At 47.2% G+C, this 24,235-nt stretch overlaps 1 protein-coding gene across 3 annotated transcripts in view; it reads left to right on the forward strand.

Annotated features, from left to right (window-relative positions):
• Nucleotides 1–24,235, forward strand: part of Foxp (forkhead box transcription factor P) — a 337,294-nt gene that overhangs the window by 15,254 nt on the left and 297,805 nt on the right. Inside the window, exon 1 of one of the 3 annotated variants that reach the window (XM_076313236.1) lies at nt 19,696–20,700. The exons of 1 other annotated variant lie outside the window; for it this stretch is intronic. The gene's annotated coding sequence lies outside the window, so the exon portion shown is untranslated. Of the gene's footprint in view, nt 1–19,695; nt 20,701–24,235 lie in introns of those variants that run through there. One more of the 3 variants, XM_076313235.1, reaches the window with a different exon arrangement.

Consider the following 24,235-nt stretch of genomic DNA (forward strand, 5'->3'; position numbering starts at 1 on the left):
TTTTCGATACCCCGGGAACTTATCTTTCGCGTACTCCCGACCATTATTCTCACCGTAGAAAGAGAAACGAAAAAAAGAAAAACGATATCCTCGAAATATTTCTAATCTTCCCGGCAGTTATCGATCGTTCTTAGACGAGGAACGTACGCGCGTATCGTACATTCGTCGAAACGTTCGAGAGGCGCGATTCTCCAGAGCGCAGTTTCCATTCGTTCGCGCGGAATGTCTTGCACAAATTCAAGATTCAGCGGCACGAAATGCAGCATTATCGTACGAGTATACTGTGTACAAGTAGATAAGATAACGCATACTCTCGGAGAATCACATGATTAGAGTAATCGAGGCGTACTTGTCTTCAATCGCCGGTTAGTTAGCAAAGAGAAAATTGAAATATGAATCATCCGAGTACATAATCGTGCTCTAAATAACTCGGCAACGTCTTGCCTTGTGCCTGCAATAATCGCGGACGAAAGAACCGTGCTGGTTTCTTTCTCGCGCGCTCGATCCCTGTATTTCTCTTTCGTGTTTTATCCGCGTGTAATTACATTTTTCTTCTTTTCTTTTTTTTCCCTCTTTTCTTTTCTTTTCTTTTCTTTTTTTCTCCGTCCACGCCCATACCGACCGTCCGTTCCATTCAACGTCCGTGCACAAACGACCTAATCGTCCCGCGGTTTTAACCTCGTTAACCGTGCTACGTGAAAGCTAATTAGTCGCGATAACGCGAGCTTCGATTCTCTCGAGAAACGACGCGCGAGCGCGCGCATACTCGGATGCATCTGGACGCATCTGGACGCATCGCGGGCCGAATAAATTTAGGCGTGTACACGCGGCAAACAACGCGCGGCTCACCGACGGATGGTTCGTTCCCCGTTGATAAATTCATGTTTTGCCTGTGTTTGAATGTACCATTGATGAGAGGTAGAAATGGTCAACGTTGGCCAAGAAGCCGGTCCCTCTGGCCCGAGTCTCGCTCGCAGACATTAGTATTAATAGTTATGAATCTAGAATAGAACGCAGCAGGCTGTTATGTAGATATGCGAACTACGACTCGGTCATCCGCGTACATTTTATGGTCGAAAGATATGAATGCAAATGCCGGGGCGTTAAGATCGAAAGAGTTCTCGCCGGGTCGACGGTTCGATGGGTGAATTGTGCAGCGACGTAAGATAGGGGAACCTACGGCGGACCGATAGACCGGATAAAGAAAATCTTCCCGGAAGTTCCTATATACGTCGCTTTAAACTTTCCGCGGAACGTGTTGGGAATACCATTAGGGTTAATGATCTTAACGAGCCCGAATACGAGAAATAGAGAAGCCACGCCGAGGGTGAACCGATTTTATTGAACCACGCGTCCAAGTTTCCTCTCCGCAATTAGCAACGCGCGACATTAACACGTATTCCGCGACGAATCAGGCCCTCGGCTTTTTCGACGATTTAGGTGAACGTTACGCGAAAGCGTCGCCGAATTTTTCACACCGATTAGACGAAATTTAGAAAACTCTCCGAATCGTGGAAAAAAAACGATGGTCCGGTACCGTTAGGTAAGGTAATTCCGGCAAATAATCGAAACGAAATTTCGGCCAGCTTACCGCCGAAAATATATTCAATTTCGTCGATTTATCGATAAACCGCCAAAGTGGAACGCAAACCCCGATCGAAGTGTACCAATGGCCTCCAACGCGTGGAAAAGTTTCATTATTCGCTCTATTTGCGAGTAGTTTCGATCGGATTAATTATATTTAAAGTTTTACAAATTTCCTCCAATTTATCGCCATCGACTATTCTCAAACTTGGTTAATTCGACGTCGTTTTTAACCTCGCGATCGCCTCTAAGATTCCGAAACAATGTATACGTATATATATACATATATATATATTACAAAAATAGAAGATCGATGATTGCCGTCCGTATAAGAATCTTCCAGCGAACAAAAACAAAAATCATAGGCAAAACGAAGAAATATTCGAAGCAACGATCGATCAACTCGTTCCGATCGTGTTTATCGATAGATTGTAAAATTGGAACGCGTTTCTCCAGCGTTCCGGAGACCCCGCGATACTCGAATCGATCGTTGAATAACCAAACGCTTGTTCTTTTTCCCCGTTAACGTCTACGCGTGGAAATTATTTTCACCGTACGTAACGAACGAGACGTGGGAGCGATTGGTAACGACTGCGCATCGAAAACGATCGGTTCGTGGCAAAAGCTTCGGCGCAAGGGGTGAACATTCCTTGGCCGATCATCCCGATGGCCGTTTTTTGGTGTTAGTCGCCCTGTCTGTGTTCGGCTGCCTATTTATAGTTCAGCCTCCTTAGTGGCTCCGAGTTAGAGAGAACATTGGACAGCCTTCTTCCTCCGACCACCTTAAACCGCTGTTTTAGTTCTCGAACTTCTCCCCGCCGTTTCCTCCTCGGCGTCATTGAAATGCGTGCACCGGCTATGGAAACGTTCACCTACCACTGTAAGTGGCCACTACCGTGATAACAGAACGGAGTTTAATTGAGAAGCCAGTCGTCGCGTACGATACGAGAACTTCGATAGAGCGATAATGTATAGCTCGACGAGTCGGAAAAGATCCTCGCGGTGGTCCGGCGTCTTCTCCCACCGTACGTTCACGTGAACTCACGGTTTCCATGTACAGTTCGCGGAACGTTTCGACGTGTTCTTCTTCCATACTTTTTCTTCCCGTTTCTTCAATACGGAGAAACGTTGCGAATAATCTCGAGCACGGTCTGTACATTCGTTCGAATTACATCGTCGTTTTCCAGAAGGTCGGTTTACACTTTTCATCGATGTCGATCGTTTCGATCGAACGACCCAACCCTTTGCACTCGAGGCTTTTTTGTTACTAGTAACCGACGTCTCGAGAAGATTCTTTAAATGGTAAAATTAATCTCGAACGGAACATTTTTATATACTTCGCATACGTGCGTTTACGATTTACAGGAACGTGATATTTAAATTCCAGTTTGAATTCTATATCGAAAATAGTACACTAAATTATGCGGCGATCGAGGATCTCTCGAGTCCAAAGGGTTAACCCTTTGCACTCGAGGCTTCTTTGCTACCAGAAACCTCGAGAAGATTCTTTAAGCGGTAAAATTAATCTCGAACGGAACATTTTTATATACTTCGCATACGTGCGTTTACGATTTACAAGAACGTGATGTTTAAATTCCAATTTGAATTCTGGATCGAAAATAGTACACTCCTTAGTGGGTCCGAGTTGGACCGCCGTTTCAAACTTGGTTAATTCAGTCCATGATAATAACGGAATGGAACATTTTTATATACTTCGCATACGAGTACGTGCGTTCACGCTCTACGAGAACGCGATATTTAAACTCCAATTTGAATTCCAAACCGCGAAGTTTTCCCGGATCGAAAATAGTACACTGAATTACGCGACGATCGAGAATCTCCTCTCGAGTCCAAAGGGTTAAATTCGTACACGTGTAGATTATCTCGGAAAGGAAAACTTTCGACGAATCGAATAGATCGAACGACACCGGATAGCCACGTTATCGTACACTCGTTATTGTACGTGGTAAGTTCTCGTCGAGGTTCGCGTTCGCTCGATTTTTAAATAATGCATACGCGTAAACGTAATTGTCGCGACCGTCTGCGCCGAAATCATTAGTATAGTCATTACGCAGCTATCGAATTATAGGCGGTGGTATCGCGGTCGCGCGGTGACGCGGGTTTCCCGATTATTCGTACGTCGCGAGCCGTGGGTGTCACGGTTCGATCTTGAATCGAACGAACACGCGGCTCGAGAACAAGCGCGGGATACATAGGCCCCGTTGGAACAGTGGTGTGTCGTTAGTATTGTTGTTCGCCGATCGGAGTCACTCCCAGACACCGGTTCGTACCACCTTTGACACGCGGTGTCGTTATAAAAAAAAAAGAAGTAATAATAAAGAGCGCCAAGTGTAACGACCGCTAGGATTTTGTACAGGATCGGTGAACCGCGAATATGTGAAGTGGTTCCGTGGATATGGGGGGTGTGGTTGGGGTTTGAGGCGAAGGTAGAACGACGGGGGAGAGACACGGGAATTGGTGGAGTGCGCGGTGGGCGCTTACTAGGCGACCGATTGTAATTATTTTTCCCCGATGACTTTGCCCCCAATGATTGTGCCTCTGCCACGGTGAATTGGTGCCGAGAGTCCCCTCATCAGCCGCTTCTATACGTTAAAACGACGACGCGGCAAAGTTAAACGCTACCGGACCGTGTCGGAAAAGAGAGTTCTTCGCCGTAACGTGCACGGGCGGTGATTGGTCCCTCTGGACCCGGGAACGGGGCTGGAATCATTGGCAACGCGCACATCCATTCGTTCGTGTCGCGGTTTGAAAAATTTTTAGGCTCCGCGAGAGAAACGCAATATCGCCGAGTGTGTCGCCGGTGAGGACACTCGAGCCGTGATTACTTTCTGCTCCTTACGAGACACGTTTCCGCGCGACAGCGCGACACGCTGACTGAGCGCACGTCCTCGTGGCGGCGGTCGTTACACTTGTTTCTTTTCAGAATCTATGCACGGAATGCGAGATTCTCCGCGCCCGCGAGAATCCAACTTCCGACGGTTGGCCCGCTAAGGCGAAAGATTATAACGATCTATTATTGTTCTTACCTATCGATAACGCGGTCGAGTTACACGTGCTTTCCATTATCCGTCTCGTTACGAGTACCCGGGCTCGCGATATCCCGTCCAACGCGGATATCGTTCGACGATAATTAAAGCGAAAGTTTCGAACCAGACGCGATTCTTTCTCGTCGAAAGATTCCAACCAATTACGGTGTTTACGATTCTCGGTCACCGAGCGGATCGCGCACCGGATACCTGCACGCGTTCGCTACCGTTCGCGGATCGATTCGATATCGCGCGATCGATCGAGACACGGACGTCCGATCTAAACGTACTCGCAAGAACGACCGAGAGATCGCGATACAATGCACGCGGCGAACCACTGCCAGGAATTTGCAACATTTTCCTCGAAACGCAACTCGCGCTACCGTAGATCGTTTCGAAACTCGATGGTAGAATCTCGGCTGTCAGTTTTAGAGACGGTTGAACCACAGCCTGACATCGAGGCGGTTGTTTTACTTTCGTTGGTGCTAAATGTCCACCGTCATCTAATTGTACCGTCCGAGAACCTGGACGGTGGCATGCGCAACACGAACGTCCACCGCGTCGAGCAATTTTCGCTCACAATTAGACACGGGTCTTACGTAGACCGAAACCTTCGATTCGATACCACCGATAATTCCCACTGCGACGAATCTCTCTCTCTCTCTTCTCTCCGTCTATCCGCGATCGTTCGCTCCTGGGGAAATTCCACGTGTTTGTTACATTTAACCGGTCTCGCAAATTGTAACCTCGTAAAACGAACGGATCTGGTGAAACATCTGCGCAAAGCGAACAAACGAATCTTTAATTGGTAACCTTCGTAGTGGAATCGCAAACGGAACTTTGAACGCGCGAAACGCGAATAACCGACATCCGTTCGCTTCGTGAACGTCTACCGTTGCGACGGAAACGATCACTTTGGTGCGAGGTACGAAAAGTCACGATACAGAACGGGGGGGACAGGATCTCGAGAAGATTTTAAGAAACGACCAGACGAGAAACTGGAGGATTCTTCACGGTTCTTGGCGAGCGATATCGAATGTCAAAGAAAATTCTCTCAGTCGCGAAGCCTATTACCGCGCCAGCTCCGATGACGTTCTATAAATAGAATCTTAGAAGCTGAAAAGAGTTCTTACCTTTGGAGTTACATTGGACTTATCTCGATGGTTCCGTTACTCGTCGGATTAGGAGACAATTAACACGCCGCGGGGAAAGAGAAAGAGAAAGAGGAAAAGAGAGAGAGAGAGAGAGAGAGAAGTGTCGATGGCAAGAACAGTTGACGTATTACTACCACTTCCAATTAGCCAGTTATCTTCATATACAGTTGAGGAAAATACTCAAGTTTCGATCGGAGATCACGCGGTGGTGTCATTTGGCAAAAAAACGCTTAATCGGAATTGTTTGGAAAAACAGTGGCAAAACTGATCGAGCATTAAAATTTATCGAGCGAAAGATCGATTTACCAAATATTAAGCTTGCTCCAAATATGGAACTTCGTTCTAATAGGTTGCTCGATATTTTCTTCGAGAATCTTGGAAACGCGTAGAGATTCCCTTTGTACAATAATTTTTACGTTGAAAGATATTACCTCGAAAATATGAGAAAGAAAGCCGTGTCTCTGAAAAGAAAATTTACCATTCACAGTTAAAGTTATTTTAACTACTTCTTAAAGAGAACAGTCAGAGTTGCGACCAAGGTTGACGTTGACCGTAACACTCGTTTTCGAAACGTAAATCGTAAGGCAAGGGATCAAAGGATACAAAAGAACAATAGGTTGCTCGATGAGTTTCGTCGTTGGATAAAAAATTGCGCTATTAGATTCGTCGATTTATTTTTCCGAGGACGGTACAACCCTTTTTGAACGTGTACGAAATTTCGTGTATTTACGGTTATTCAAAATCGAAGCGTCGTAGTATTTGTTTTTTTTATGCAATGAAAAAAACGACGAAACTTATCGAACGAGCTGGTACACCGGTAGGTGGAATTCTACGTACAATGCGGAGATATTACGATCGATCGAATCGAGAAGAGAAGAATTCGTAAACTATTTCGCTGGTACGATACGTCGGGACACGTCGAGAGTAACTGGTATCGCGATCGGGTCTTCAGACCTGGTAGAGAGTTCTTTGACCCGTTATAATCTAAAAGGAATTTCTCCTTACCTTGCATTATTTTAACGCCGGTGAAAGTAAGGCAACATTGTTGTCCGCCTTGGGATTAACACTGAATTTCCTCCTTTTGTCAGAAGGAAAATACTCGAACCGAAGAAAGTTGCAGTGAAAGTTGAAATCTATAAACGAATATTTTAATCCCGAGGTACACGTGTCTGCGCGATTCGTAAATGACGGTCGGTAGTTTCGTTGAGATTTTTTAAATCGGACCACGCCAATGGCTGGACGCAATTGAACGTCGACGATCGGCCGTGCTCGGATTTCGAGCGATATTAAGACGTTCGATTCCTTTCTCTGGCGCGGTGGTACGCGGCCGGTGAATTATTCGAATTCTTTGAAATATGCAAATAAATTCTCATTGTGCCCGGAGCACCGCTACTTCTCCGATATCGTTTTGCAGAATTTAACAGAAATTCTTCTCGTTACCCGACGTCGTTTGCAAAAGTGATTACGACTGTCAATTTGCTTCTTTTAACGTCGATGTTTGAAACACATGCACCGCACACCGGTACAATGTGAAATAATGCGAGTCGAGAGCCACGGGCACACGGCTAGCGAGCGTCACAGGTGTTAAATATTAAGTCAAGTCACAGAGGAGAGACGTTTCAGAATTCGTGCCAGACATTGCCATGCTTTCGTTCGGTTCATGATATTTAAACGAAGTCTGTCAACTGTAATGCAATAGAGCACCTGGCGCAACCGTGATACTACATATGCGAGTGAATTAGTCGATCGTGCGTCAGCGTTTTCGTAAATTATTTATCTCTTGACCGATACCGTTCGCGGTTACACGCTCGTGAAGTTAATCGAGAGCAATTTACCTACGTTAAATCGACCGTTCAAGGGACAAGAATCGCTTTAATAACGAAAGTGAAAATTTCACGACGCTTTGATCGCGACAGAGGGCAGAAAATACCTTCTTCTTCTTCTTCTTTTTTCTTTTCTTTCTTTTTTTTATACATCCGTCCATAAATGAGACCCCCGCGTGGCTCGCCGGAGGGGTTGGAATATGATTAGTATATCGTTATAGAAGCATCGGCTTGGATACTTAAATTAAGTTTATTGAGCAATTTTCACGGCGTTACGTCCTCCTTGGCGCGACCCTCGTAAAAGATAAAGTCTGCCGGTTGTATCGAGACCACTGAAAACGACTCCGCGTTTCGAACATTTTTCCCGTCGCCTTTTTAAAACGCGCGACCTAATGAAAGAGATTACGACGTTTCGGAGAATGGCGGATACTCCTTCTTAAAAATAACTACTGTACGGAGGCCTGCGGTGAACAGAGACGGCGAACAACGGAAATAAGCGGCCCGTTCTCCTTACCAGACTTTTACCGAGTTCGAAACTCAAAGTTCTCTCCCTTTTCCGTTCAGCGAGGCAAGTTGCTCCGATATTTGGTAAACAATTAAAATTCCACTTCCATCGTACAACCCCTTGTCGTTCCCCGGGAAAATTAATGGGTCCGTTTAATCCCGAGGAAAAAGAATCGATGTTCGGCCAATTTCTTAAAGTTCGACATCTCGAGAACCTAACCGGTATTCCAGCGAAATTCGAGACATCGACAATCTTCGATCTGACTCTCTGCACGTACTCCGAACCGTACATCGAATAAACGAAGTTTCATTCATTTCTTTCGATTTCCACTATGTACCGATCGGATCGAAGACAAGGTTGTTTCTTCAAAGTCGATCGTATTTGAAAGAATCCTTTGCAATTTATGAAAACGTAAACAGATATAAAAATTTAAAATCGACCGGTTCGATATACGTGGAAACGATTCGGACGTCTCGAGAAATCGGAAAATTGAAAGAACTCGACGACGTGGACGAACCGGTTAAAGAGTCGATTCTATCGAAGAAAATGGCGATTGTACGAGAACTTCGATTCTAGGGCAAGGAACACGGTCGAAATGTATTGTCTTCGTTTTCATAAGACAGAATCGACACGGCCACGGGAGCGATTACTTCTAACGAGTGATCGCACTTTCGTAATTAGCCGGTGGAAAACCGGCAGCCACTTCTTAATCCCGTATCGATCGGTGAAAGTTATCCCTAACCGTTCGTTCGAGCGAATTTTTTAACCACCCCCCTCCCCTCCGGACGGTCTGCCCAGAAATCCGGAAAATCGTGAAAAATGCTTTAAATTCGTTGCGATTTGATTGATCGTGTTAATAAGAAAGTTTCCTTCCTCTCCTCGTCATCCGGCTCTTATCTAAGTGGGGGTCGTGAAAAAGTGCAAGAAAAGGGTCCTTATCGATCCGTTCGATACGCACCATTGATTAAGCGTGATTGATGAGTCATTTGTGCCGCGTTGAAAACACAAACTGCACCGCTCGAAACAAAATCGGTGCCTGGTGGATGAAAATTTTCGACCGAAACGGGGATGAAATCTCGTTCCCGGTTCTGCCGGGCACGCGTCACGGAGCCGCCGGAAATTGCCAATTAATAATTTATTAAACGAGCAATTTGTGTTTTCGATAAGTAAAAGAAGTCTCGGAAGTTCGGTCTGGAGCATTAATTATTGCCGCGATAAGTCGCCAATTTCTCCCTTCTCTCGTTTGCCTTTCGTTCACTTTCCGCGGAGGGGTTGCGCGGCAAATCCATCTCGAGGAACAACCGATTGACCGCCGATAAATACAAAGTAAAATTGCAGACCTACCTAGAACGTTTATCATTATCAGCCAGAGAAACGGACTTCGTTTACGCTTTTTCCCCACCGATCCTTCCGCTTTCTACATCCACGTGTTTTAATTCGTTTCTTTCTCGTAATATCTGCTCTGCGAAATAAAGAAAAAAAAACAACAACAACAACAACACATAGCGCAACGGTCGTGTCAGTTATCCGTACAGTCTCTTCCGCGTTTGTTACATTTTATGTTTCGAGTTTCGATGTTCGAAAATGTCGACGAAACGTTATAACATTCCTTAGGTCGAAAATTGATAAAGAACGATATATTTTTCGTTGAAATTTTCAAAACGGACCACTGTGAATAACACTATCGACTATATTGTACGCAATCGACTATAAATATGATAAATTGAACGCGTGGTGACTAAAATCAATTCCGAAGAGAATAAAAATCGAGACAGAATATTTGTGTTCGGTCCTCTCCGGAGGAGATACTTAAACTCCCCGTTTAAATACAATATTTTCGTATGGAATAATTTCGTTGGGAAATTTTCTTCCCCGAGTCTGTGCCTATTCCGTTCTCCGGGGAATAACGTATTTACGGGTGAAAGCCGATGGACAATGAAGTTCGTTAATTCGATCCTTTCGTAGGCGAATGAATTCAGGGCCAATGACTCGAATCGTCTTACGATGTCCACGGGATTCGCGGCGCAAGCCGCTGTCTACATAATAGTTGCCCGTAATTGGCAGCGTTGATCTGCTTGCTAAATTACAGACAATGCGTACCTTATAATGTTGCGCGCTGCCATTATCCCGATATTCCCTTCCGCCTCGTTCGCTTCTCATTTTCCGTTGCCCTTAACAGGTCCGGTGCTCCGCGTGCCTCCTCCTATTGTCGAGGAATTTATTTCAATGCCGCCTGCGTTTGAAGCTCTCCCTTTATTCTTTGCTATATTATTTCGTTGTCTTCGACGATCGGGAAAAGTCTGCTGCGTTCCACGCGGTAACGAGACATCGATCGATAAACCAAACCCGATATCAACGGCGTTAGAATAATTGCGGCAAACGATCGACCAATTCAAGAGTTGTGGAACTTTGAAGCAGGTTTCGTTCGGGTTAGGTCAAGCGATGCGAGACACTCGACGCAGCTTTCCGAAACTGTATCAATTCTCGGTCGTTTCGCTAAATCGTGCTCCTCGATCGCCTTCGACCGAAGTCGTTCTAAAATTTAGGGTTAGCTCAGGGGACGGAGACGAACGGGAGGGGTCGGTTAAGGGTGGACCCTTTTACCGGGGGCAAACACAAAATGCATTATTTATTGCCCGTGGCGGCTGGCAATTCATCGAATTCCCGCCAAAAAGCGAAAGAGTTGAGGTCGAGGGTTGGCACTCGCGTAACGCAAGGTGCGTTCGTCGAGAACGATACCGGGGGTGGAGTTAAGTGGCGCCCTTTCCCTCAATTTTTGCGCATTTTCACACGCATTTTCCCCAACACGACCCTACCCTATCGGTTTCTCCCACACGCGAACGTCTCTAATGATCATTCCCCTTGTTCAGGCGGGAAGTAGGTGGGCGTGGACCGCGAAGACGATTCTCGCGCTCGAAAAATCGCTCGGTTTCCCGCGTTGCCACGAACCGAGACGCCACGTCGGTTCGTGTATCGTTTGAACGATCGCGTTGACTTCGAATGTTTTGGCCGCTCAAGGTCGCTCTTCTATAGTGCGTCACGTCGCAACGTACTCGTGAACGAGCTAGTTTGCACTCACAAGAGCGAGGTGCAACGTTTTCTAATCTTCCAATGTTCGTTTTTTCATTTTTCTTTCTCAGGATTTCCTTTCTCTCGTTTCTCTAACGGTCGCACGTTTCATTGGCGCAGTACTTTTAATTTTCGTTAACTAGGAAGAGAATAATCGCGCGAGGTTAAGAATCTCTCGATGACCTTGAGCGACCAAAATCTTTGTCACCAAGTTCGTTTGTCGCAGTCTCGTTTCCAAGAATTCGAGAACAACGTACACGACGAACGGAAGTTCGAAACTTTCCATCTCCTTCGGCGTACACCGTTCGAACGTGTCAACTCTGCGAGCGTACCAATCACGTTCATCTGTATCGATTCTCGTCTCGTGGAACGATCGATGGGTAAACGCAAAAGGTTCGCGTCGTAGAGCTGGTCGAACACCCTTAGGTCGATATAAGTCGCGAACACGTCGTATTGGTCGTTGCTTCGATCGAGACCAATACTCCGAGCACATTGTTTACGGGTTAACAATTACTCGAACGGATTTAAAATTCAAATTACGAAGTAACATCTCCTGCGAGCGGTTCTCTGTACGCTATCGTAATTCAAGTCGCGATCGGCTCCGTTGGATTGATTTATATCTTTATACCTCGGCGCATTCGTTTATCCGTTATTGTGTAAATATATTCAGTTTCGTCGCAAACGTGCGCACATAACAATCGGACAACGAGCCGTCGCGCGACATCTCGCTTCAAGGTATCTCTCGGAATATTAATTTATCGTAAAAACAGTCGTCGTATCGCGAGCAAAGTCAACGTTAGCGTTGCCGAGTGCCCGTGACAAATCTTTCGCCGATGTTTGCCCGGTTCGCTCGAGACAGTGATCGAACAGGTGACGAACGAGCTCTCCGTTTCGACGGGAGGGACTTTCGTTCTCGATTTCGAGTTCGTATTCGATTTTCAAGAAAGGTAAAATTTTCATTTTGAAGATAAAATTTTCAAAATAATTTTTTCAAAAGTGGTCGTCGCGCGATAAACTGATGTTCGAACGTCGCGATTCCTTTCCCACCGAGTAAGAATCGCGACGAGGAGCTCGCGGTACTGATTTAGACTTTCCGACGAAGAAACAAATGGTTCGTAAGTTTTCGAGGCACTAATTGCGAGAGGTAAGGAAGCAAGACGAGGCTCGATGGAGCTGTAAAGTGCGCCGTAAGGGAACGCTCGGAAGGGAATCGGGATAAACATTCGATCCCGTCGCGGATCTTTCCCGGTGTCGCACCTACCCTCCCCACCGGCGGCCGTGATTTATGTTAATGTTTTTGTCTCGAACTCTAAATACAAGGAAAGGCGATTCGATTCCTGCCGCGTCAAGTTCGCAGCCCCTTCCGTTTTCTTATGCTGATGCCGATTAACTTAACTGCTTTAAGGCGGCAATAAAGGTCGTCGACGCGATTTAACCGGTTTCCTTTTACCATAGAATCGACGCCGTAACGCCCTCGAACGTGAAACCAAAGCCTTAGCCTGCATATTGACGATAATGGGAAAAGTTGTCCGGGGTCTTCTCGATATCCAACTTCGGACGGAGCGTCGATCAATCGGTCAACTCGTGATCCACCGCGAACCCTTACACTTTTATTCGGTTTTACCTTTACGTTCTCGGTAAATTTTACCGGTCCGTGTATACGTATATTGTTGTAACGACAACTCGCTCGGAAGATCGTTGTATCAACGAGAAACGCAACAAATCGCAACACCTGGCCGCGAATCTAATTGGAAAAGAAACATCGAGAAGAAGTATGTTAGGAACGATACGCGTTGTTATCGAGAAAGAGACGATTGTAACGTTAAATTGCACACTATTCGACTCCATTTGCAACGACCCAATTTCTTGGTTCAAATCTTACCAACTTTGAACGTCTTTGCTTTTGGATTATATTTCCTGTTGCGAACATCACCTTCGAACGTATCGAATTGTATTTCGATGACACGTACACACTTCGTAACGTGGATATCTTTCGTGTTTGTGAATCGTTCGAGTATTTGAAATTGTGCACGTGGTAAATATAGTCTAAAAATGATTTAATAATTCCGGTTGAATGGTACAGGTAAGTTCCGTATTCCTTCGAATATTTCGAAACGTTTGTTCCCTTTTTGAGCTTTCGCGCATCTCGATGCAATATTCAACGCTTCTTAGCGTACCTTCGTTCCTGTAATATTCATTTCTGCCTTGTTCGGTGTAAATTATCGTACGTTAAATCGAGATGGTTATTTTCTCGGTCACTCACCTTGTTTACACTCGTTCCGTTGACAAATTGGACGTCTCTTCTTAAACGTTCGATAATATCGAATTTCTTTTCCAATTGGAGTACCGCTCTGTTACTTTCGTCGTAGTATTTCCTTTTTTTAAATATTCCCTTTATTATTTGTGTCCATTTGAAGAAAAAATATTTATATATCGGTCAATAGCTTTTCACCGTTTCGTTACTTTAAACGGCAAGTACTACGATAAACTCGACGATACACCTATGAGAGTTATAGTTTTAATAAGTCTCTTGGATGTTTTCGTTTTAATTTTCCGACTGTGTCGTAGCAGTTTCTTGTCAGTGAGTTCGTATGGATATTCCAGCTTTGTGTTTGTTCGTTGAACGAATAATTTCTTCCGTTCCCGACATACCAGGGAGCATTTATTATTGCGCGGAGAATGTTTGCAGGTAAACTTTCCATTTTTTGAATATGCGATTTTGTTGCCATTCCCCAGAGCTGGATTCCATAAGTTCGAATTGGTTTTATCGCACATTTGTGTATTACAAGTTTGTTACTTTTACCGAGTTTCCTTTGTCGAGATATTAACCGGTTCGTAGATCTGTTTCGTATTTCGATGCTTTTAATTTTCCGTTTTATACGTTGGTTCCATGTTAATTTCTCGTCAAAATGGTTAGTCCATTTGTCTATCGTCCATTCGTCCATTTTGTTTGAAATCCAGATACTTCACCGTGGTTAACTTTCGTTACAGTGAAAACGAAACGCGTACTTTTAATTACGCGTTTGCGTCTAATAGTTCCGAAACACTTATCCGGAACACTCGAATCGTACACTGTATCCTGAACAGTGTTGGTTCACGGTTAGCGATACTATAAACACGCGTCTCGTTTCGTATTTCGATAATCGACTTTCTATTACGAATTCATGGCTAACGACAAACTATTGGGTGGTTCGTTCAAGTAATTTCGTTTTCCAAAATGGAGAATATACAATTTAATCAAATGTTTATACACGCTAAGAAAATCGTGTTTCACGTTCACAAAAAAAAAGAAAAGAAAACGACTTTCCGAAGAACTAAAAATATTGAAAGTAGCGAAGAAATCAGGTCCGTACATAAGTTCTCGTCGTTGTTCTCGTTCGTTCCTGTTAATTTCACGATGACTCGATCGTGAAAACAGAATAAACAGAGTGTAGAAAATATAACCGATGTACAGAGAAACAAAGAGAAGGTACATTTACTCGGAATAAAAATGTGTCACATGTCGATGCCTAGCGAAGAAAAAAGGCCTCCGTCACGGTCACGTCGCAACGATAATCGAAAAAACAAGTGTCACCCACGTCCCCAGCGGAACGTATTGTCTGTGGGCTCGTATTGGCCCAAGTGGTTGCATTCCGACACAGAGTGAACACCGATCGCGACCTGAACGGTTCCTCGGTACACGAGATCCGAGAAGGAACGGTAAACGGTAGTTAAAGAAAGAAAAAAAAAAAGAAAAAAAAAGCCAAGAGAATAAGCGAACAAAGTTCTTAATAACGGCGATGCCTTCTTGAAGCCTCCCGGTGTTCCCGATCCGCTCTCCGGGCAATACTTTTCGCTCGGCTCTGGTTCAGCCAGGGCTCTCGAGGCAAAGTCCGTGAGCAGGGTTGCGTTACTACGCGAAACAAATCGAAAAGTTCCGGGAATCGATTCCCGGCAAAGCATTTACGATGCCCAATCGACCGTGCGATCCTTTAAGTTTCGCGAGGTCTGTTTATTGTTTTCCACAATCTACCGCGGGACTGCGAGAACCGCTCCGTATTCGGCAAGTTTCGCATTAAACTGACCGAAACCCACCCCGTATTCTCCGCAGGTACACAGTTTCTGCGGCCCCCGGGGGTGGTTTCGGGAATCTGAGAGAGTTTCGGGGCTCCGGATTACCTTATCTACGGACTCTCACTCGCTCGCTCGCGCCAATTCCGAAACGAAATCCCGGCGGTCCATATACCGAGGCGTTTACGCGACGATTTACCCCCTCTCTTCCGAAACCGTTCTTCGTTGCTTGTATCCGGGTCCGGTGTTAGTTACGCGATATACGGTCACGCGTATAGGTGTACGTGTACACGTAGGAGCTGTCCCGGCGCGTGTCTGGCCCTCGTTGCCACGGTCTCTGTCCCGGGTGAAAATAAAATCACCCGTCGTGCATCATAATCCAACGTGTTCTACACGATGGAGAGGGTCGTCGGTACGTAACGATTGCGCCCGCGGTGCAGGTAGCGTACGAACGTACCGAGCGTTCGTACGCACGAAGAAATTGCTGCTTAAAGCGCGAACAACACACTGTCCGGACAAGTTTCTTGCACGCGGTAATGGGATTACGTAAGAGGTGCAATTTCCAACGAGACATCGATAAAAATAATATGCGCTGGAATTGATAAGACGTAACCACTTCCCGGATAATAAATGCCCGTTTATATCCTGCCGTATCTCACTCGAACGTTTCCTCGCGCACGTGGTGACCAGCGGCGAGTACCGGTTGCGCGTGAATTACCGATTTACGATTCATGAAACCGAGAGAGACGCGGCTCTGTGCACGTGTACGTTATAATTTCTATGAAAAAGCCGCGGAAGGGACGATCGATTCGACGCGACGGTAAAATTCTCGTAAGGACGATTAAACCGGTAAGCAACGAAACGTTCCCCCGCGCCTCGCGTTTCATCGCTGGACGGTTCTTTCGTTTCTTCTTTTCGTTAGGTTTTTTCTGTCTTTCTTTCTTCGTATTTTTTTTTTTTTTTCAAGGGGAACGGTCGCGATGTACAACATTTTTTTCCCCAACGGTGGGCACGAAGTGACGGAAAAGGGGATTCCCCTGCACCAGATGCAATTAACTCGCTATTAGCGAAGCAGACGTTGAACAGGCCCGTCGTTACGAAAGTATAGCTTGCTGTACGTGATTAAAACGGGAATTCGTTATGGGCACACCGGCCCGTACCGTCGATAAGATTAATTGATAAATGGCTAAATCGATCGGCTCCGTTGTAGTTTCAACTTGGTCGAGCTCATCGTGGCAAGGGTGGGGGTAGGAGAGGGAGGGAGGGTGGAAAGATAAATATCTGGCCGTGGCGCGGTAATGATAATCGAGTTAACTCGAGTACACGTAACCCGATGATGATCCGTGGGAAATTATCATTACAGCCGTGATATCTCTTATTGGTTTCGCGTATTCGTTCGTTTCTCACGGCGTTCTCGATAACGAGGCGTGGAATTGTGACCTTATCGATACGACGGTGACAAATGAAACGAGAGATCTGCTCTGGAGATTTTAAAGGGAACCCGTCACCGTTTTATGTCCCCGTCGTTCGTACTCGAACGTTTTTAACGACGCCACGCAATCGTTCCGCGAAGCGTTCCACGCATCGATACAGGAATAAATAAATAAATCGGGCGGCGCGAGATCGGTTGCGCGGTTTCTTGCTACGTGCGATGCGCGCTGTTGACCGTGAGAGAGAAAGAGAGAGAGCGAGTGAGGGTGGGAGAAAGGAGAGAGAGAGGGGGAAGAGAAAAAGCTTGGCATCGGTGGGGAGAACAAAACGCGAACCGGCTCGAGTCTGCGTAGTCTCATCGCGGGCCACATGTTTGAATAGCCATATTGCTAAGCATGACGTTTCCACTTAGAGAATTACGCGTTGAAGATACATTGGCCACGTTTCACAGAAAGGAGCAGCTTTGTCTCTATTTCGAGTCCGTGTTCACGCGGATCGCCGAGCGATCGCCGAGTTCCGTCGCGACGAGATCATCGGCGTTTGTCAAAGAGTTCAATTTCGAGGGATCGTTCGTATCGCTAGGTGAGCTTGCGCGCGCAGCCGATAGCCTTCGATAAACGGAAATAGACGCGCCTGCGCACGCGCGCGTTATCGGTGATCGTAAAACGTGTTTAAGAAATTGAGCACTAAACGCGAAAACGTCGATACTCGTTGACGCGAGTGATATCGCTGTTACAGCGGAGGGGTCCGATGTAAGGAAAGAATAGAGAGAAGGTTCTTTGCGGTTCTGTCACATTCGGCGAATGCGGCGCGAGTCGCACAGTCCGCGACGAACGAGTGACCGAGCCGACAACACGAGCGTTCGTGGGCGGCGGTTAAGGCTCGATTTCCAACGCGGACTTTGCTCGAAAATTCTTTTCGATTATCGCGTCTACCTTGGACGTACAATAATAGTTTACGATAAACAATCGCCGGGCGATATCGCGGTACGCTTTTAAATACAATCTCGGCGGGAGAGTTTCGCGCGACGTCGATAAAAAAAAGAAAAAGAAAAAAAGGAAAAATATACCGAAAACGGTGAATCGTTCCCCATTCGGGAAAATTCTTTCCAACGGGACACGTTTGTAGTGTGATTCGTACGCGAATTAAAATTGGATAACCGACGGAGGGTTTCACGGAGGAATAATTTTACAAGAGTTCCTGGAAAAGGAGCGTCGCTCGCGTCGGTTATAAACGTCGACGAGATTAAGTAGAATCGACAGAATGAAAATCTAATTAAACGCGAGGCGCGGTTAAACCGCGGCACACCAATTTAATAAGCACGTGTCGTGTAATTTCAATTAGCCGGTGATATCTACGCGAGGGCCGGTGTTCGTCGCGGAGGATATTCCTCGCGTATTCACTCGGATGGATTAATATCGGGAAATGCCTTCCACCGGGTATAGAAACGATAAATAACGTATAGAAACGCGATAATGGTACACACGGTTTCTACGACCCTCGCCGCGACCAGTTCGCGAGCGACTTTTGTATTCGCGGATCGCGTACACGTGCGCACGCGACTGCCCGATAACACCGATCGCGAAGACCACGTATTTTAACGTATTTACGAACGTTTACTTTATCGATGAAACACGCTCCGAAGATCGATCGATTCGACGTTTAACCTTCGAACGGCGAAATCGGCTCGTTTTTCATCCGTAATTGGGAACACTGTACGATCAAAGATTTACATCGAACGGAAATTGAAGAAAGTGCTCCGAAATCCGAGACTTCGCCACGGATCGGAAATGACCCACGTCAGCTGTTCGAGGTGGTTAAAAATAGCGGACACAGTTTTTTTTTTATAAACGTACGACCTGTTTAATTTCGTTTCCGAGGTATAAGCATTCCTATATTCCGGTATCACCGTTGAATTGTTTATAAGCAACGCTCGGCATCTAGAGATCTAGAGCCAATAAAGATCAATAATCAGACGTCCACGGGCGTGGGATGGGAGGCGGTCGTTTCGAGCACACGACGCACGGATAAACAGATACAAGTTGCTCGACAACGCCTATAACTGGGAAATAAGGTCGTACGTTTGCATCGAATATTTTTCGTTGTCCTTGAGCGCGAAATCCGTGCCAAAAATGGATTCTCACCGACCGATAACTGGTTCATCGGTTTCGGTGTTAAGACCCACCGGTGGCGAGTTAGGCGTTCGAGAATTGGAGCAAGCGGGTTTAGCTTCAACCCGAATCTCGCCGAGTGGCGCTTAACCCAGACCTAACGCACTCGAATCTAAACTAGACTCACTGATCTAATTGGTCTCCGAGGAACAAGACTGGACGGACGAGAGACGACTCCAGACGTCGAACACCCAAGTTAGATTCGAGGCAGAGCCGGGACGCGACTCGTCGCGTCCAACGCGCGCGATTCGGTTCACCGAACGTGCCGAATCGAGTCCGGTTAATTAGTCTCTCGATGCCGGAAGCGAATAGAGAATTTCAAGCTTCGAGACCGAAAACGAATAATATCTCGTGACTCGATCTCGACCCGTACCGAACGCACTCGATCGGGGTATCCGAGTCCGTACCGAAGAAGGAAATAATTAGCTGTGAAAATAAAACGCGCGAGACCGAAAGGACGCGAACGCCGGCCGAGAACGTGGCCGAACGAGCGGCTGAAACGATCAAAGTCGAATCGAAAACGAGCGGCTCGCGTTCGGAACGGTCGTGTCGCGAGCGCCTCGCTCCTACCGAGCCGGTCAGTGTAAACTCGGCTTTATTCGGCGTAGCCGAGCGAGCGCGTCACGGCGAGCCACGAACCTTAACGGAGAAAAGGACAAACCGAGCGATAGGTGACGCGCGGGCGAGGGGGACGCGGCGGGGGTCGAGAGTGGCGGGAAGACGGCGGTGGCGGCAGCGGCGACGGGTGGTGGGTGGCGGATCGCTGGCGGTGCGGTGGCGCGGGGCCAGGGGGGGGATACGAAACGCGTAAACAGAGAGTCAACATGTAAACAGGCCACTCGCGAGACAAACAACGTGGGGGCCGCGGGCTGTTCACCGAACGAGGCAGCCAGGCTCTCGCCTGTTCGTTCGTACACGTTCTCTGCTGGCATTCGTGTGTGCTTCGTTTCCGTCCGTCGGTCCGTCTGTTTCTCTCTCCGTTCCGTGTCGGATTCATCGGATCTCGTGCCGGCGTCGGCGGTACCGGCGGGTTCCGTGCTGCGAAGTCGAACGCGCATCGATCGTCGTTTCCCGTTCCCGTTCACGCGAAAACGATTAACCGTCATCGGATCGATCCGGAATCGTTTCCATCTTCCACGCGACGATTCAAGGTCTGGCAGGATTTCGACGACCCCGCGCAGCCGCGCGGTAGCGGTTTTTCGTTCGACGGGACACAGTGCACGTGTGATTTTTCTGCGCGAATTCGTGACGCGTGTCGCGACGTTGTCGTTGCGGTCGTCGCCGATGTGAGAATGTGACCGTTGCCGGACCGATGAGAAACGAGGCTTTATTATCGATGTTGCCGAATACCAATGACCCTGCACCGTGTCGACGCGAAGAGGAGCGTCGCTAGTGTGTACACGTTCTCGCGTAACCTCTACTAGGTTCGAGTCGCGCTTTGGTGGAAAATGCGGACGATCGGTGCCGCGATACGCTTTGTTTACTCGCCTCGCGTTACCGTGTAATCGTCGTTTGTAGTTCAGTGAGGATCAGTGCCGTCGGTGTTTTCGGAGTGACACCTAGCCTGTACGTCGGAATGCTTAGCCGTCGCGTTTTCCCTCGATACGCGATTTAGCTGGGCTTCGAGCGGAGTCTATCGCGCGTACCGTGTTACCGGGAAATCGATTAGTGTGCCTCGCACGTGAAAATCGGGCACCGACTGACTGAGAGAACATTCCTCCGTGGATCGTCAACAGGTGTACGCCTTAATGATACACCGATGAGACCGTTGGAAATTGCTGTTAACATCCGTGTACACTGAAGAGGAGGTACTCTTGCGGTCTCGCGTGAATCATTAGTTTCTTGCCGAGCTCCGGTACCACGTGAGTAAGCAATCGTTATCGTGCGTTTTATTGAGATTTATGCGACGCGTTGCCGTGTGGTAGATGCGTCTAATTGTTCGATGAGATCGACCGTGTGTGCACGCTCGCTTTAGGAGAATAACTGTTTATCCCGTTCACCTAAAGAAATGCTATGCGGAAATTGCCAACGTTAATGGATTTTTAATGGGTTCGAGCATCAAGCATAGGTTCTCCGAGTGTGAGATCGAGTCGGTTTCTTCGTTTCGTCTATTCGACGTTATTCAACGTTGGCTGCTCGTTCGCATTCCGTTCCCTTGTCGCGTTGAGTTTGGAGCGCGGGTGCACGTGGGACGCGTGCGCAACCACGTGCACGTTCCGCGATATCGAACGATAATATCGATCGATCTTCGGCAACGAACTCGGACGCTCCGATTCGAGGTTAGAGACGACGAATCGTTCGATCTCACCTCGTCTCGTTCGTTTAGGAACTTTGCACCGCGCTCGACGATCGACCAATCGCGTTGCCGTACGGATTCGGCGAACGAAACGCGTCGCGCGACCACTCGTTCGAGAAACGTTCGTTCTCGACGAAACTCGAAACGGTCGAAACATCGATAACTTATCGAGAAACGAAGTCGTCCGGCCAGGTGATCCTCCAATTATGTATTTCGAGCGGCGCGAAAAAAAAAAGAAACGAAGAAACTACTCGCGCCGATTTAAATATCGATTTCGTCCCGCCGGTTTAATGTTGCTCGAGGACGTTCGATGAAAATACTTAATTGGTTCGTTCGTCGATTCGGTCTCGTTGATCGAATCTGAGCGATTTAACGGCTCGTGGCGGACAATTAAGCGACGAAATTCAGGCCGAAGTCGTGGCTTCGAACACGGGTGTCGGAACGCGACCTCGTTGCACTTGTCGCGAAAATCAATCGGACAACAAAATCTATCGTTTCTCCCGGTCGCTCATTTTATCCGCGTTTGTATCTAATTCTCGCTCGCGGCTCTGTCACCGTGCCCGTTCGAAAATCGTTCACGGAGCCCGCCGAGCGACCAATCGAATATCTCGTTATCCACGACGCGAGTAGCTTTCAAAATACGTACGTAGTATTTCTAAGCGCGCGCGTCTAGCGGTGTGCGTCTTCGGTAAGAACGCGCACGAAACACCGAGATAATTACCCAGTTAGCCGGAAGTTTAGTTTCTCGAAGCCAGTTTCCATTAGGCGTTTCGAGTCATAATCATTTTACAGTCGTAGATAAGAAGTAAGTCTCAGTTCGGGAAGTTCGCTCGCGGTTTCGCGACGCGTGTTCCCGCGCTGGTTACAACGTAACGAGATTCGCAGCGTGTACAAGCATCGTGGATAGACGCAACGTCCGAACCCCGCGCTCGATATTTATTTCTATAGATTTCGCGAGTCGGTGGCATCGACGTACGTTATTCTCGTACGCGTTCGTGGAAAATTTTTGTTCCACGGCGACGCTCGCGAATTTCTCTTCGCGATTCCGTTTGTTCCCTGTCCCGCTTATTCGCGGTTGATTAAGCTTTTTCACTCGGACTCGGACGCAGGCGTCTTCCATCGGCCGGTACGGGCCTTTGGACCTCCGTGTGGAATAAGAAACATTAAAAAGTGTTTGAGGGCAAAAGCGAGTAAACAGTTCGTTATTTATAGCCGGGCTGCGAGCCGGGTTGCAAGGTGGAGCGAATAACGGGGAAACCCGCGAGGTTTCGTCGAGTACGGGTGGTCATTATTTCTAGTCGCGTTGCGGAAATCTCTTAAATAATTTCACCCGTGTCTCTCCATCGGTTCGACGACGCCCGAACGATTACCGCGATAATTAACATCGATCCCCGGTTTCTGTTCCATTTCCGTCGCGATCGTTTCCATCCGCGAACCGATTTATTTTCTTCTTTCGACGGTACGCCGCGCTCGGACACTCGAGACGCGGAAAAAAGAAAAAAGTTATTCAGCGAAACGCGCGTTTCTATCGTATTTGCGGTTTGCAACGTATAAATAGCGTTTCTGAGAAAGGACGAACAATCGTATCTAGAAAGAGACGCGACCACGCGCACACTCGCGCGTTTGATTACTTTATAATAGCCAAACAGCGATAACCGAACAAAAAAAAAAAAAAAAAAAAAAAAAAAGAAAAAGAGAGAAAATGGAAAAATATGAAGAGAAAAAAAAGAAGAAGAAACAACGTACGTTTTCTAAGAGGAAAAATATTGCTGTCGTTGTTGCTACGACCGTTTAATGAGTTTACGTCCGCTAACGCGCGACGACAACGACGACGCGGTCGTGTATCTCTTTTGTTCGCCTCTGTTTACGAAATAAACGACACGGCGTTGCGTGTTATTTCCGTTCTGACAATTTCGGTGCAAGGTGTCGCGCGGAAAGAAAAGGAAAAAGGAACAAAAACAGGGGCCGGTTCGCGGTGACGGGGGGCCGGGGGGCTCGGGGGGTGGTTACGCGGCCGGGAACACAAAAGCAATTGCAACAGTAACGGCGTAAACAGGCGTCGAGCAAACAACTGATATAGGCGGAATAAAGAGTCGTTCGTTTTAAAGATTTCATTGAATCGGGCACGATAATGGACACCGACGCGTACACAAGCGGCTAACGACTCGTATACCGCCGCGGTTCTCGTATTATCAAAAGAAACTATTGTTGGCTGTTGTTAACAATGCGTTGTTATTAAACCGTGTGTCCCCGTGACAGCGAAGACGGTATACCCGGCGATACCAGCGCGGGCAGAAAATCGGAGAATCGTACGTTTGTTCTCCGCTCGATGCAAGGTTTTTCGCACCTTGCTCGAATCCCTCCGACCTTGAGACGAAATCCTTCGACGACACACACCGGCGACCACGCTACCTCGTACCGAGAATTTCGATTCCCGGCGATACTTGGCGCGTTTCGCTTCGCTCGAAACCGGACGAGTCGTTTTCCGATTCGTGTTTGTCGTTCCCCTGTCTCCTCTCTCACTTCCTGTTGCGTTTACCGCGCTGTTGGCCGATTCGTCTTAAAATCGTTGCGCTCGTTAAAAGTTTCTCGCCCCGATCTTATCGACGAAAGAAAGAAAGAGAGAAAGAAAAAGAAAACTTTACGATCGTTTTGAATTTCTCGTCCCCGTTGTCCTCCATCCCCCACCTCTCCGCCACACCGGTCCGCGTACGGGTGGATGTAAACAGTTCTATGACTTCGAAACGATACATCGCGTTCGCGTATGGTCATTATCGCTTTTCTATAAATAAAATCGTGTTCCTCGATAAAGCCGGCTAGTGTGCGAGCCGGAGTCGTTTAAAACGCGAGATTTACACAGTTCTGTTATATAAATAACCACAATCACGGTCTGTGACGTCGGGCCGCGTGTAGTTTCGCGCGCGCATTTGATCGTTTCCTTTCTCTTTTGTTTTCAATGAAGACTAATCGGTCGTTCCTGCGCCGCGCTCCCGACACTTCGAAATAAACGGAGCCGCGCGAAACCCGCGTTCGGAATAAATGAATTTTTCGACCTTTTAATTCGCGAAGCGTCACGTTCGCGTTCGATTCCACGGGCCGGTGTTC

This window comes from Ptiloglossa arizonensis, chromosome 5 (assembly GCF_051014685.1).
Source record: "Ptiloglossa arizonensis isolate GNS036 chromosome 5, iyPtiAriz1_principal, whole genome shotgun sequence".
Classification (NCBI taxonomy): Eukaryota; Metazoa; Arthropoda; class Insecta; order Hymenoptera; family Colletidae; genus Ptiloglossa; species Ptiloglossa arizonensis.